This window comes from Vombatus ursinus, unplaced genomic scaffold (genome assembly GCF_900497805.2).
Source record: "Vombatus ursinus unplaced genomic scaffold, bare-nosed wombat genome assembly UNPS02014770.1, whole genome shotgun sequence".
NCBI classification, from domain to species: domain Eukaryota; kingdom Metazoa; phylum Chordata; class Mammalia; order Diprotodontia; family Vombatidae; genus Vombatus; species Vombatus ursinus.
In genome coordinates this window covers 23939941-23952458 of record NW_020954548.1, presented here as the reverse complement: position 1 = coordinate 23952458, position 12518 = coordinate 23939941, and the positions used below count along the sequence as shown (strand labels likewise).

Sequence of the window (12518 nt, the reverse complement as noted above, 5' to 3'; positions counted from 1 at the left end):
CTTCCTTCCTTCCTTCCTTCCTTCCTTCCTTCCTTCCTTCCTTCCTTTCCTGTGCCCAATTCGTTGATCTGCTCTTTATTTTATTGACGTAGGTGTTTGGAGATAGAAATTTTCCACCAAGTACTGCTTTGGCGTCATCCTGAAACTTTGGGATATTTTCTCATTGTTGCCATTCTCTTTTATGAAATTATTGATTATTTCTATGATTTGTTCCTTGGTTAACTTTTTCTTTAGGATTAGATTGTTTAGTTTTCAATTAATTTTGAATTTCTTTTTACGTGACCCTTTCTTGAACATAATTTTCATTGCATTTCATTTGGAAATTGAATATTTGATATTTCTGCTTTTCTGCATATATTTGAGGTTTTTATGGCCTACTACATTGTCAGTTTTTGTCAAGGTGCCATATATAACTGAGAAAAAGGTTTCTATTGCCATTGAATTTTCTCCATACATCTATTCTAGCTAACATTTCTACAATTCTATTCATCTTCTTACCCTTTTATTTATTTATTTTATGGTTAAATTTATCTAGTTCTGTTAGGGGAACATTAGGTCCCAATTTGGAGAGTTTTACTGTTTATTTCTTTCTATAATTCATTTAACTTTCAAGAATTTGGAAACTATCCTGTTTGGTGCATGTATGTCTAGTATTGATATTACTTAACTGTCTATGGTACCTTTAATCAATATGTAGTTTCCCTGATTATCTCTTGTAAGTAGGTCTGTTTTTTATTGAGTCCCTCAAGATTTCTGTTTCATGTATAACTTTTTATGCTTTTCTTGAGGCTTGTTTTTGACAGTCAGATTTTCTATTCTTCACTGATCTTTTCATCAGGAATTCTTGAAAGTCTTCAATTTCATTAAATGGTTATTTTTCCTCTAAAGGATTATTCTCAGTTTTTGCTGGCTAAGTTATTCTTCATTATAATCCTACCTTCTCTGCCTTCTGGAAAAACATTCTAAGCCTTCCTCTTCTTTAACGTGGAAGCTACTAAATCTTGTGTGATCCTCGCTCTGATTCTATGGTATTTGGTTTCTTTCTGGCTACTTGTGATATTTTCTCCTTGATCGGGGAGTTTCAGTATTTGGCAGTTTTCATTTTGGGATCTTTTTATGATGTAATTGGTAGATTGTTTAAACTTTTGTTTCACCTTCTGGTTTTAGCATATAGGGACAGTTTTTCTTTATAATTTCTTGAAATATGATGTGTAGGTTTTTTTCTTTTATCATAGCTTTCAAGTAGTCCCATAATTCCTAAGTTATCTCTTTTCAGTCTGTTTTAGAGGACAGTTTTTTTGATGAGCTATTTCACATTTTCTTCTATTTTATTTTTGTTTTGATTTTGTTTTGTTTTTTGATGTCTCATGGAATCATTAGCTTCCATTTGCTCAATTCTAATTTTTTAAAAAAAATTTTTATTTTTAGGTAATTGGGGTTAAGTGACTTGCCCAGGGTCCCACAGGTAGTAAGTGTTAAGTGTTTGGTCTGAGGCAGGATTTGAACTCATGTCCTCCTGACTTCAGGGCCTGTGCTCTATCTACTTTGCCACCTAGCTGCCCACCTCAGTTCTAATTTTTTTGTTTGTTTGTTTAGTGTTTATTTCATATTTGCTTCTCCAGGGTCTGCCACAGCGCCAAAAACATAGTAGGCACTTAATAAATGCTTATTAATTTAATTTAATTCTTTTTACTTTTAAGGAGCTTTTATTCTATCAGGGAGATAACATGCATACATTTTTGTTGCTGAGTAATTTTTTCAGCCATGTACAACCCTGAGTTTTCCCCTCCCAGTTTGATTTTTTTTTTATTAAAGGAGCCATCCCTTGACTCACTTTTTTTTGTGTGTGAAAACAATTTTTAAAAAAATTTTTGTTTTTAAAACTTTAGGTTCCAAATTTTCTCCCTTCCTCCCTCCACACCCACCCTTATTGAGAAGGAAAGCAATTTGATACAGGTTATACATGTGTAGTCATGCAAAACATTCTCAATTCTAATGTTAGGAAATGATTTTCTTCAGTGAGTTTTATACTTCTTTTTCCATTTGGCCCATTCTGCTTTTTAAGTAGTTATTTTCATCAGCAAAGTTTTATATCTGTTGTTGCAAACTGATAATTGTTTTTTCATGATTTTCTTGTATCACTCCCATTCATTTTTCCCCTCCAATTTTTCTTCTACCTCTCTGTTTTAGGAATTCTTGTAGGGCTTGTTTAACTCACAGTTTTTCTGTGAGGCTTTGCTTGTAGATGTTTTGGCATCATTGTTTTCTTCTTAATTTGTGTCTTGATCTTCTCTGTCACCAAAGTGCCCTTTTAATGGTCAGGTTCTTTTTTTCTTGTTTGCCCTTTTCTTAGCCTATTTTTTGGCTGAACTTTATGTTAAAGTTGGGCTTTGTTCTCATTGTGGGGGACAGCACAGTTCTAAGCTTCAGGCTTTTTTTGTATAACTTTTCAGAGTTAGTTTTGAGGGTTTCAAAATTTTTGATGTGTTCAAGATGGTGTGATCCAGGCATAGGGCTGGTCACTGCTCTCCTTGTATGAGACCTAGTCCTTTCCAAGGAAGAGCCCCTGATTCCTGCTGAACTGAAGTGATACTGCTTTTCAGGGCCCCTCTTCCCTTATGACAAAAATGTACTCCCTTCTTTCTTCCTTTGAATTGTGATCCTCATGTGGATATTGGTAATGGAGTTACCAAACAGCATCTGGTCTTGTGCCTAGTGCTAGCATGTGTGTATGCTATAATCTGTTTCTGATCAGTTATCAATTCTCTTTGCCATCTCTGGCTTGAGAGCTCCTGAAACTTCTGCTGTTTTTGTCTTGTATAAGTCCCACCACTGGAGTTATAGTCACAAGTGCCCTGGTCTAGCCCCAGCCCAATGTCACAGACCCCGTCTTTTGACATCTGTGAAGGTGTCTTGGGCTGAAAGAATTTCTCACTCTAACCTTTTGTTGGTTCTGCTGCTCCAGAATTTGATTTGAGGTATTATTTTAATGTTGTTTAGAGGGCAATGTTGATAGAGATCAGCTGATTGCTTCTCTACTCTGCCATCTTCCTTTCTGCTGTTATTATTATTATTAACAATACTATTATGTCTCTTCTGATTCCTGCTATTTATTTCGAAACTCCGTAAGCATTTTTTGTGTTTATAACCAAAAATAGCCTAGCATGTGGATGAGGTCTGCTCACACTGCCTCTGTAACAGTGATTAGTCTTTCCTTTTACGTACAGGTAGTATAGTTTGTGAAGTTAATAGTGTCAGACTTAGAGTCAGGAAATGTGAATTTGAATTCTTCCTCAAACTCTTGCTGCATGATCCTGGGCAAATCATTTAGCTTTTAGCTTCAGTTTCCTACTTAGTAAAATGGGTACAGCAAAAGTACTTATCTCTGAGGATCAAATGAGATAACATACATAAAATGCTTTGCAAACCTTTTGAAGTATTATTATTAACATTATTATTGCAATTATTATTATCTTTTTCTAGGGCTTTTTCTCTGTGCAAGGTCAAGCCTCTGTGTGAGTGGTGGTATAGACTTTTCGTTACTCCTTATCAGGACTTGAGAGATTACTTTGTTGATGTGTACACCCCGCTCCTGTCCCCCCAAGGATATGGAGGAGGGATTCTCTGGGCTAACATTATATTCAATTTTCCAATTATGATAGACATCCCTCTGAATACAAAAGCTTATGTTATACTGTTCTGGAATAAATAGATCTGCTATAGGAAAGATTTCATTTCCAGGAGGACTATCAAATACTCCAAGAAGGATATTGAATTCTAAATGAGTTGAAAGTTAAGCACAGGTCTTCATTTGTTACTGAATCTTTTGTTATCTGTGATTTCTCCTATCAGGTGACAAATCAGTTGTTCATCCCCATGTTAGGTTTTCAGTGTATCACTAATTTAATAATTAAAGGGGACCTGGAATGTTTCCTGGACCTGTACATTGCTATGTCAGTAAATTTTGAAGACAGTTTTAAAATGAAACCTAAAAGTTACTTTTGTCCAAATTAAAAATGGATTATATAGAAAAGTTACACAATCATACTTTTTAAAAAATAGAATTATTATTAAAGTTTTCTGGTACGCTAATAATTATAAATCCACAGTGTTTTTAAAAATGTAATCAATTGCATTAATTAATATAATTAATATATTGATCGATTAATATAAAATATTAATACAGTATCATGTTATATGTACTATCAATATATAATAATTAATATAATAATAAATATGTAACTGTGATCTTGAACTTTGTCAGGGACAAACTATTTTTACGAGTATTAACATGGATTAGTTCTGTATCTGGATGGTGGATTAAAGAAGAGCTTAAAAGTTGATTACCATAATCCTTAAATACATAGGTAAACAACTTTGGATTGAAACTATATGCGAACATCCTTCCAGTGATAATTACATCCACATTTCCTATTATTTCATCACAGGAGAAATGTAATGAACAGGCATCTATATACTTCATTTTTTCATCATTGAACGGTAAACACTGCCAAAGTTTTTAAGTATGCTGTGTTAAAATGACATGCCATCCAAAAGGTGTAATTTATTTAATCTTGAAAAGGTTAATAAACTTAAAGTATGAATGAGACATTTAAATTTAATTTGGCTTTTAAGCAAAACTGTTTTCACTGTAATTCTTAGATATGGAACAACAGAAAGCTGCCAGAAGATAGTGGATTGAGGGTCCCACTGACCAGACTTCTAAATTAATTGAGTACTGCTAAATAATTAAAATGATAAAATAACTGCACATATGACAAAGTATAACAGGTTGTGTAGGTCAAGGCAGCACTTGATAACATAAAATTAAAAGAAGGCTGGGATATTTTCCATTATCTTGTCTGCACATCATAATTATCACCCTTGCCTTTAATGCATGAATGCTTTCATCTTTGGTTTCCACTGAAATCTTGATTGCCTTGACATCTACAAATATTTTATCTCAAAGACATTAGTCTTGCATCTAATAAAGGCAGCAGTTTGCTTTTGCCCTTCAACTGCTTTCTCGTTTATGTCGTTTTTTCCCCCCGATTTTACGTAGACGTGAATGTTATAAAAATCTTAAGCAAACTGTTACTGCAATTTTTAAATTCATTACATTCATTTGCAATACCATGGAATACTTTAAAATTTTTTCTTTGAAATCAGTTGGAAAATGTAAAAGAAAATAAAAGGATAGTGGCAAATCTGAATAGATAGTTTTACTTAAAAATAATTCTCTTAATAGAATGTTTATTTTGGATATGAAAGTATGTCTTTAGTATTTTATTATATAAATAAAAAAGGTTTAAAAGAAATTGTTTAGAAAAATATTCAATTTCATGCATATTTCAACATTCTGTGAATTAGACACTAATATAATTAATAAATCCATTGTTGAATGTTTATTTCAGTGAAAATTACTCAACCCTTGAATAGTTTATGGGTTTAAAACCTTTAAGAGCAATTATAGTAGAAGCAAGCTATGATGGATAAGGATTTTTCTTAAGTAAAATTATTGTAGTGGTCAATAAACTGCATTTCTGTGTGGTACAATTTTGCTTGTAATATTTCATCTTTCATTATTTATTGTCACACATTTTTCAGTGGTCATTACCTTCAGCAGTAGTGAGCAAAAGAATTAAAGAAATAAATTTGGAACACACTTTTAAAAACATTTTGCTGTCCTGATTGTATTTTTATTAGTAACCTTAAATAAATTTACAAAAGACAGAGTTTCTGGATAAACTATAATTGATTTTATTAACTGCAGCTTGCAAGTAGTCAACAAAATATACTCATTTGTTCCTCTGTGTGATCAAATAGACCTGATCTGTGGAACCTTCAATATTTATAAAGCCTTTGGAAAAGGGGGTGCATCAGAGGGTAGAAATCAGCTCTGATGGGTTGACAAGTAATGAGAGAATGAACGTTACAATGAAAGGTGGGCTTCTTCTCATGAGTTCTAGGACATGTCACTCAGTCTTTGTCAAAGGCCTGACTTATCTATAGCCATATCACCCAGTCTAGGGGGTGATTCCCCTGAAATAAAGGGAATTCACTTCTACTCAGACCAGTCTGACTAAAACACAATGGGTATGAACTGACCAATTCACCTAAACTAAAATTTCTTTACCTTTTTATCAAATCTGAGTTTTCCTAGTAGGGTGTGTCTGCCCAAGATTTCATCTTATCATCAGCCCTGACCTTCAAAGTCTGGATAACCTATGGAGGTTGATTTCTAAATGAGAAGGAAGGGACAAAAAACTCAGTCCTAATTCCATAATGGGCTATTAATATAGGAGAGTAGTAATAATTTCTCTTGCCCTTTGGAAGAAAGAAATATAGACAGAAGAGTGAAAATTGGCATAATTTTGTGAATATATTTTTGAAAGAAATATAGCCAAAATAGTGAAAGTTCACATAATTTTGTGAACAGATTCTTAATGTATTCTTACAGAAATAGCTTTTGGAGAACTGTTTGATTTTCAAAGAAGGAAAATGTGTTGTTATTAACTGTCACTGTGGTAAATACTGATCCCTTTAAGCATTTATTTCACTTGACAGTCTTAAAATAATATTAAAATGCCTACTTTTGTAAAGGATAATAATAATAATAAAAAGAAAACTGCTCTAAATTACAAACTTGAAAGCCTCAAACTGGCAAAAATGAAAAAAATTTTAACTGCCTTCTGTCACTCTAATTTGCCTCAGTCCATGCTTTGGGTAAATGATATCAGTGTATGATATTTTATGGCATCAGCAGTCTAATCTTGGCATCAAGCTGGTTGAATTAAATATTGTAATCTCTAAACTTGAATTTTTGAGTTTTTTCACGTTAGTTCAATACTTTTCATTTCTTGTTTTTATTTTTTGGTTGTTTTAATTTAAAGCTTCTGTACCATCCATTGAATTCTTTTGAAATCATTGTGGATATACTGAAGAGTACAGTTTTGTACTATTCTGATGAATGTCTTAAATAGAAAATTAACTTACATGTGTATAGTTACTATATATTAGTAAAACAATCAGCATTAGTGACAGTAGTTCATTGTGTATATGAATGCATGAATTGTCACCTGGACTATATAAAACTAGCTCATTTTGAATGATCTTTTTTTTTTTTTTAAATCATCCACAAGCATTTTTTATGGCATACTATGTGTGAAGTACCACATTAAATGCTAGCAAAACAAAGAAAGGCAAAACAGGGTCTTTGGTCTCAAGGAGTTCACATTTTTATTTGGGAGAATGCATGTAAACAACTATGCATATATATGTTACATATTAAGTAAATAGGAGGTAATCTCAGAGGGAAGACATTAGCAGTGTGAGAGTGGGAAATATTGGGGCATCTTAAAGGCCTCTTGCCAAAGGGATTTCAGCTGAGTGTTGAAGAAAGTTAGGGAAATCTCAAGGCAGCAGCAAAGAGTGTAAGCATTGCAGGCACATGAGGATAAACAGTGAAAAGTGCAATGGAGTGTCTTTTAAGAGGAATAGCAAGAAACGCCTGTATATCTGAATCATAGAGTATTTGGAAGAAAATAAGGTATAAGAAGTCTGCAAAGACAGTAAGGGGCTACGTTGTTAAGGGCTTTTTAAACCAACCAGATCATTCTGTATTGTTCTTGGAGATAATGGGGAGCCATTGGAGTTTATTGAGTAGGGTGAGTGATATGGTTAAACCAGTATTTTAGGAATGTCATTTCAGCAGTATAGTGGAGAATGGATTAGAGGGGATAGAAATTTAAGGCAGGGAGACCATCCAACAGGCTAATTTAATAGTCTACTGTAGGGATTAGGTAATGAAGACCTGCTCCAAGGTGGCACCCATGTACATGCAGAGCCAGGAGGATTTATGAGAGATGTTTCCAAGGTAGAAATGACAAGACGTGTTAACAGATTGGATGGTTGTGAGTGAGTTGTGAGTGAGGAGTTCAGAATGGCACCCAAATTTTGACTCTGAGTGATGGGACAGATAGTGGTGCCCTTGACAGTGATAGTGAAGATTGGAAAAGGGGAATGTTTAGGGGGAAAGATAATGAATACATCTTTTATATGTTCTGTGTTCAAGATGTCTTAAACTTAAAAGTGAGACATTTAGTTTGTGATCAGGAGAGATCAAGAAGAGGCCATTAGGTTTGTTTTTAAGAGATCATTGATAACTTTGGAGAGCAGTTTTAATTAAATGCTGAGGTTGGAAGCTCAGCTACAAAAGCATTAGAAGAGAGTAGGATGAGAGGAAGAGGAGGCACAGAGATAGCTTTTTCATGGAGGTTAACTGTGAAAGGGAGTAGGATAGGAATATGGCTGCATTAACTGAGAGTTTCTAAGTATGGAGGAGGCATGAACATAAGTAGTTTCAAGCAACTAGAAAACATTAGAGAGACTTAAGTTCTTACTTTAATGCCCTCAAAAATATAATCTCCCCAGACACTTAACACTTACCAACTGTGTGGGCAAGTCAGTTAACCCCATTGCCTAACCAAATATGTGTATGTATGTATATGTGTGTGTGTGTGTGTGTGTGTGTGTGTGTGTATAGAAATGTGTGTGTATATGTATGTATATATATATATATATATATATATATAATCACCCATACTAATTTTTTATATTTGTCTAAAAGTTTTTGTGATTTAGAAATAACCCAGCTAAGTCTTTTTGAGTTAAGTATGGAAGATATATATACATATTGTATAACTTTATTTGACAGTGTTTACCTGTTTGGACCTTTCCTTAGGGGAAAAAGATGCTATTTTTCTGCAAGGCATTGTTTTTACTGCTTAAAAATTACAGGAACAGTTTAAACTTACAGTTTAAAACTTGTTATTAAAAGATGTTGTAGGACTGAGATGTAGCTTTAGGTTAGTGTTAGGGGCACCTAGATCACATTACCATCTTATATGTCATTCTCCCAACATATTGTGAGTACCGGAAACATGGGCTGAGGTGAGAAACTTCTGCTTGCTTTTTGATAGGGATAGTAGTGATACATGGTTGTAAAATTTTGCATTAATTTTAACACTTGGATTTTTAAGATATCATATGTATTAAGAAACTAACATATTATTATCTCTGTACTGCAGATAGATAAAACCTAATTTCTGAAAGGTTCCTTAGCGTTTTTTTTGGTATTGTGATGGTGAAGTATGAATAGAAGATAATAACATTGTCTTCCCCTAGTCTGTTACTCTGATGCTGAGACTGTCTTCCTTTAAGTAAATATTCATATTGATGTACTTTGTATATGCCATACAATACCTAAACTATTTTTTCCTCTACATTTTTTTAGAAGAGGAAAATTTAGGTGTATGTGTATGTATGTATTTCCTACCTTGAAAATTTAAGTATGATTATTTTTATGGGTTTTTGGTTTATTTTTCCAAAAATTAGTTTCACATAAAACAGATACAAACTCGTTGCTATCTTGGTAAGGGTAGTATCATCCACCCTATTAATTCTGATGTAGTTTATTTCAGTGGGATACATATGAAGTGTGGCCTGTGAGCTATCTTGAAAGCATGAGAATAATTCCTTAGTTTTATTTAATACATTTGGAAATGAATTAAGCTGGATTATTTTGATTTATTTTTTATTCCTTTTTTAATTTTGAATTTAACTTGTTAATTGTTTGGAGTCCAGATAGGAATTTGATGTCTAAAATAGCAAAGTAAAAGAGAGTAAGTAAGCAATCAAAAGCTCAATAGACAATAGAATGATTCCATAAAATTAAAATCCAAATGGCGTTTGTCTGTAAAGGCTACTTTTGGATCAGAAGCTTAATACCATATTTGCACAGTTTGGGAAAGATGAACCAGGGAAAATTGTTAGGTAAGGGCCTGGAAGGTACTTATAATGACGTCTAAGATAGCTTATATATTCTGTTTCTGCTGAAATTTTATCCTCAGTTTTGGAGAAGCAGGGGAGATTGATTTGAGTAAATATGGGTGAAGAGCAAGGAAAATTTCTGATTGTTCCTATTCAATGGGAAGTGCACACTGAGTTTTTCTTTTCTTTTCAGTCAATCAACAAGCATTTCTTAAGCACTAACAATGTGCTACGTACTCTACTAAATCCTAGGCAAACCAACAAAAGCAAAAAGTAGTCCCTGTACTCAGGGAGCGTGTAAATAATTATGTTACAAGCTATATACAGAATGGATGAAAGTCACCTGAAAGCAGAAGGCATTAACAGCTGGAGGTGAGGTGAGGACTGGGAAATGCTTCTTGCAGAAGTTGAAATTTAAGCTGAGTCTTGAAAACAGTCACAGAAACTAGAAAGTGGAGTTGAGGAGATCGAGCATGCCAGGCATGCAGAACAGTAGGGACATGCAGTAGGAAAGATGCAGCTGGAAGGTGAACTTCAAGGTGGCTGCTGTAACTGAATCATAGACTGTAAGGAGAGGTATAAAGTGTGAAAGACTGGAAATGTAAGAAGAGGCCAGGTGATGAAGAGCTTTAAATGCTAAACAGAAGAGATGAGTAAAGTAACATGGTTGGTTCTAAGCTTTAGGAAAATCGCTTTGGTAGATGAATGGCAGGTTGATTGGAGTGGGGAGACATTTGAGGCAGGAAGACCAATTAGAAGTACGATTGTAATAGTCCAGGCAAGAGGTGATGAGGGCCTGTACTGAGGTGGTGGATGTGTGAGTGTTGAGAAGGGGATATGTATGAGAGGTCACAAAAGTAGAAACAAGATTTAACAGCAGATTTGAATTTTCGGGCAAATGAGAATAAGGAGTTGAGGAAGACATCAAGGCTGCTTAAGAGACCAACTAGTTCAGACAAGCTTTATTATGCATTAGAGATCAATATAACATAAAAAAAAAACATTAGAACCTGTTGCTTTTCTCTGTGCTACTCACAGCATACCATCATCTACTACCTAGTGGTGACATGGTACATTTTATATACTTTTGAAGGACTCTGAAAGATAAATTAAAAACAAAACAAAACTGTAACAGTAGCATCAAAATGTTTATACTTTTATAGGGAATCTTTTTGGAGAATTGAGTATAAAATTTATATATAATTATGTTTAGTAAAAATATGTTCTTCATATTGACTACTTAGTGATTTTAAAATAATTTAATTTAAATTTAATTTAAAATTAACTAGAATCTTAAAAATTAACTAGATTAATTTTTTCTATTAAACCTGGTGATTTCTTTCCCATTTCTGTCTATTTAATCAGAATATTCAGTCCTATTCAGCATGGATATCCATTGAGTACCTTTAAAAGTATCGAATCATTTCAAGGTGTTTTAATTATTACGTGTTGATAAGACATTTTAAAATCAATCTTATACTTTGTGATTATATTAATTTTTATTTTAAAATTGGTATGTGAGTTGATGGAAATATATTTCAGCTGAACAGATATGAGTAGCAAGCATTGAAATTACTTGCCTAATTTCTGAGGCAACTATTTTGAGGTAATTCAGTTTTAACTCATAATTTTCACTGCAAAATGTTTTTTTTTCAGAGTGAAATCAATCATACTTCTGATGATCTCTTATAAATATAAATTTAAATATAAATTCTAAACTAATATGAAGTACTTAATACATACACTGCATATTACTTTCCTTCAGTGGTTTTTTTTTTTAGTTTAAGTTAACTTCTAACCAATAGTCACGTTGTTCAAGTTTCACACCATCTATTCCACAATTTCCCCATGTTCTCTGTCTTCTTTCTCATTTTCTTTCTTTGTTTCTCAAACTTTTCTCTCTACTTCTTCTCTACCATTTTTTCTTTCTTTTTTTCCTCTTCTTTCTCCTCTCTTTTTTCAGTTTTTTTAGTTCCAAAATCTGATGCTTGTCAGTCTTCTTTGTGTGTGAGGAAGTGCTAGCTAAGTGAACAAGAGAATCAGCAGATACATTTTTCTCTTAGTTAATGGAAGTTAATAAAGCTTTGTTAATGGAATTCTTCCTGAGTAAGACACAAAAAATTGAAGTAGTATAGTATATTTTAGATCTATAATATGCCATCACATAAAAGTTTATTTTCCTCATTTAAAACTTGCCCAAAACACTTTCTTCGCATTTATGAGACATACGTACTAGGTACTTGACTGAATCTGACACAGAAATTGGCCTGAGTCCTAAGAGATGCTGACCTTCCTGCCTCATTACCCTAGAAGTAGTGAGGTAGATTGTTTTTAGCATGAGGTATGGAAACAAGGGGATGTATTAACTGTATCCCTAAGATGTCCAGCTACTTCTTATTACTTTTACTATGTTAAACAGGTCATCTTATGCAGAAACTCAGTTCAGTTCAAATTGTGTACAAATGGTGGAGTCATTAAATATGAGTCATCTTAAATATTTTCATGGCACCCACTTTTAAAAGTAATTTTCAGGTCAGGCCATCATTTTGTACTAGAAATAACACATGCAGTAGAAATAGTGCTGGATTTTGTCATGTGCTTAGTTTGAATCTCATTTCTGTGACTTTCTGCCTTTGTGATATTGGGAAATTGCATAACCTCTGCAGGCCTTAGTTTCTTCATCTCTA

At 33.4% G+C, this 12518-nt stretch overlaps 1 protein-coding gene across 4 annotated transcripts in view; it reads left to right on the top strand.

Moving 5' to 3' along the window:
• The window catches only part of KDM4C (lysine demethylase 4C), a 480568-nt gene that overhangs the window by 123911 nt on the left and 344139 nt on the right, over positions 1–12518 (top strand). The window lies entirely within an intron of this gene.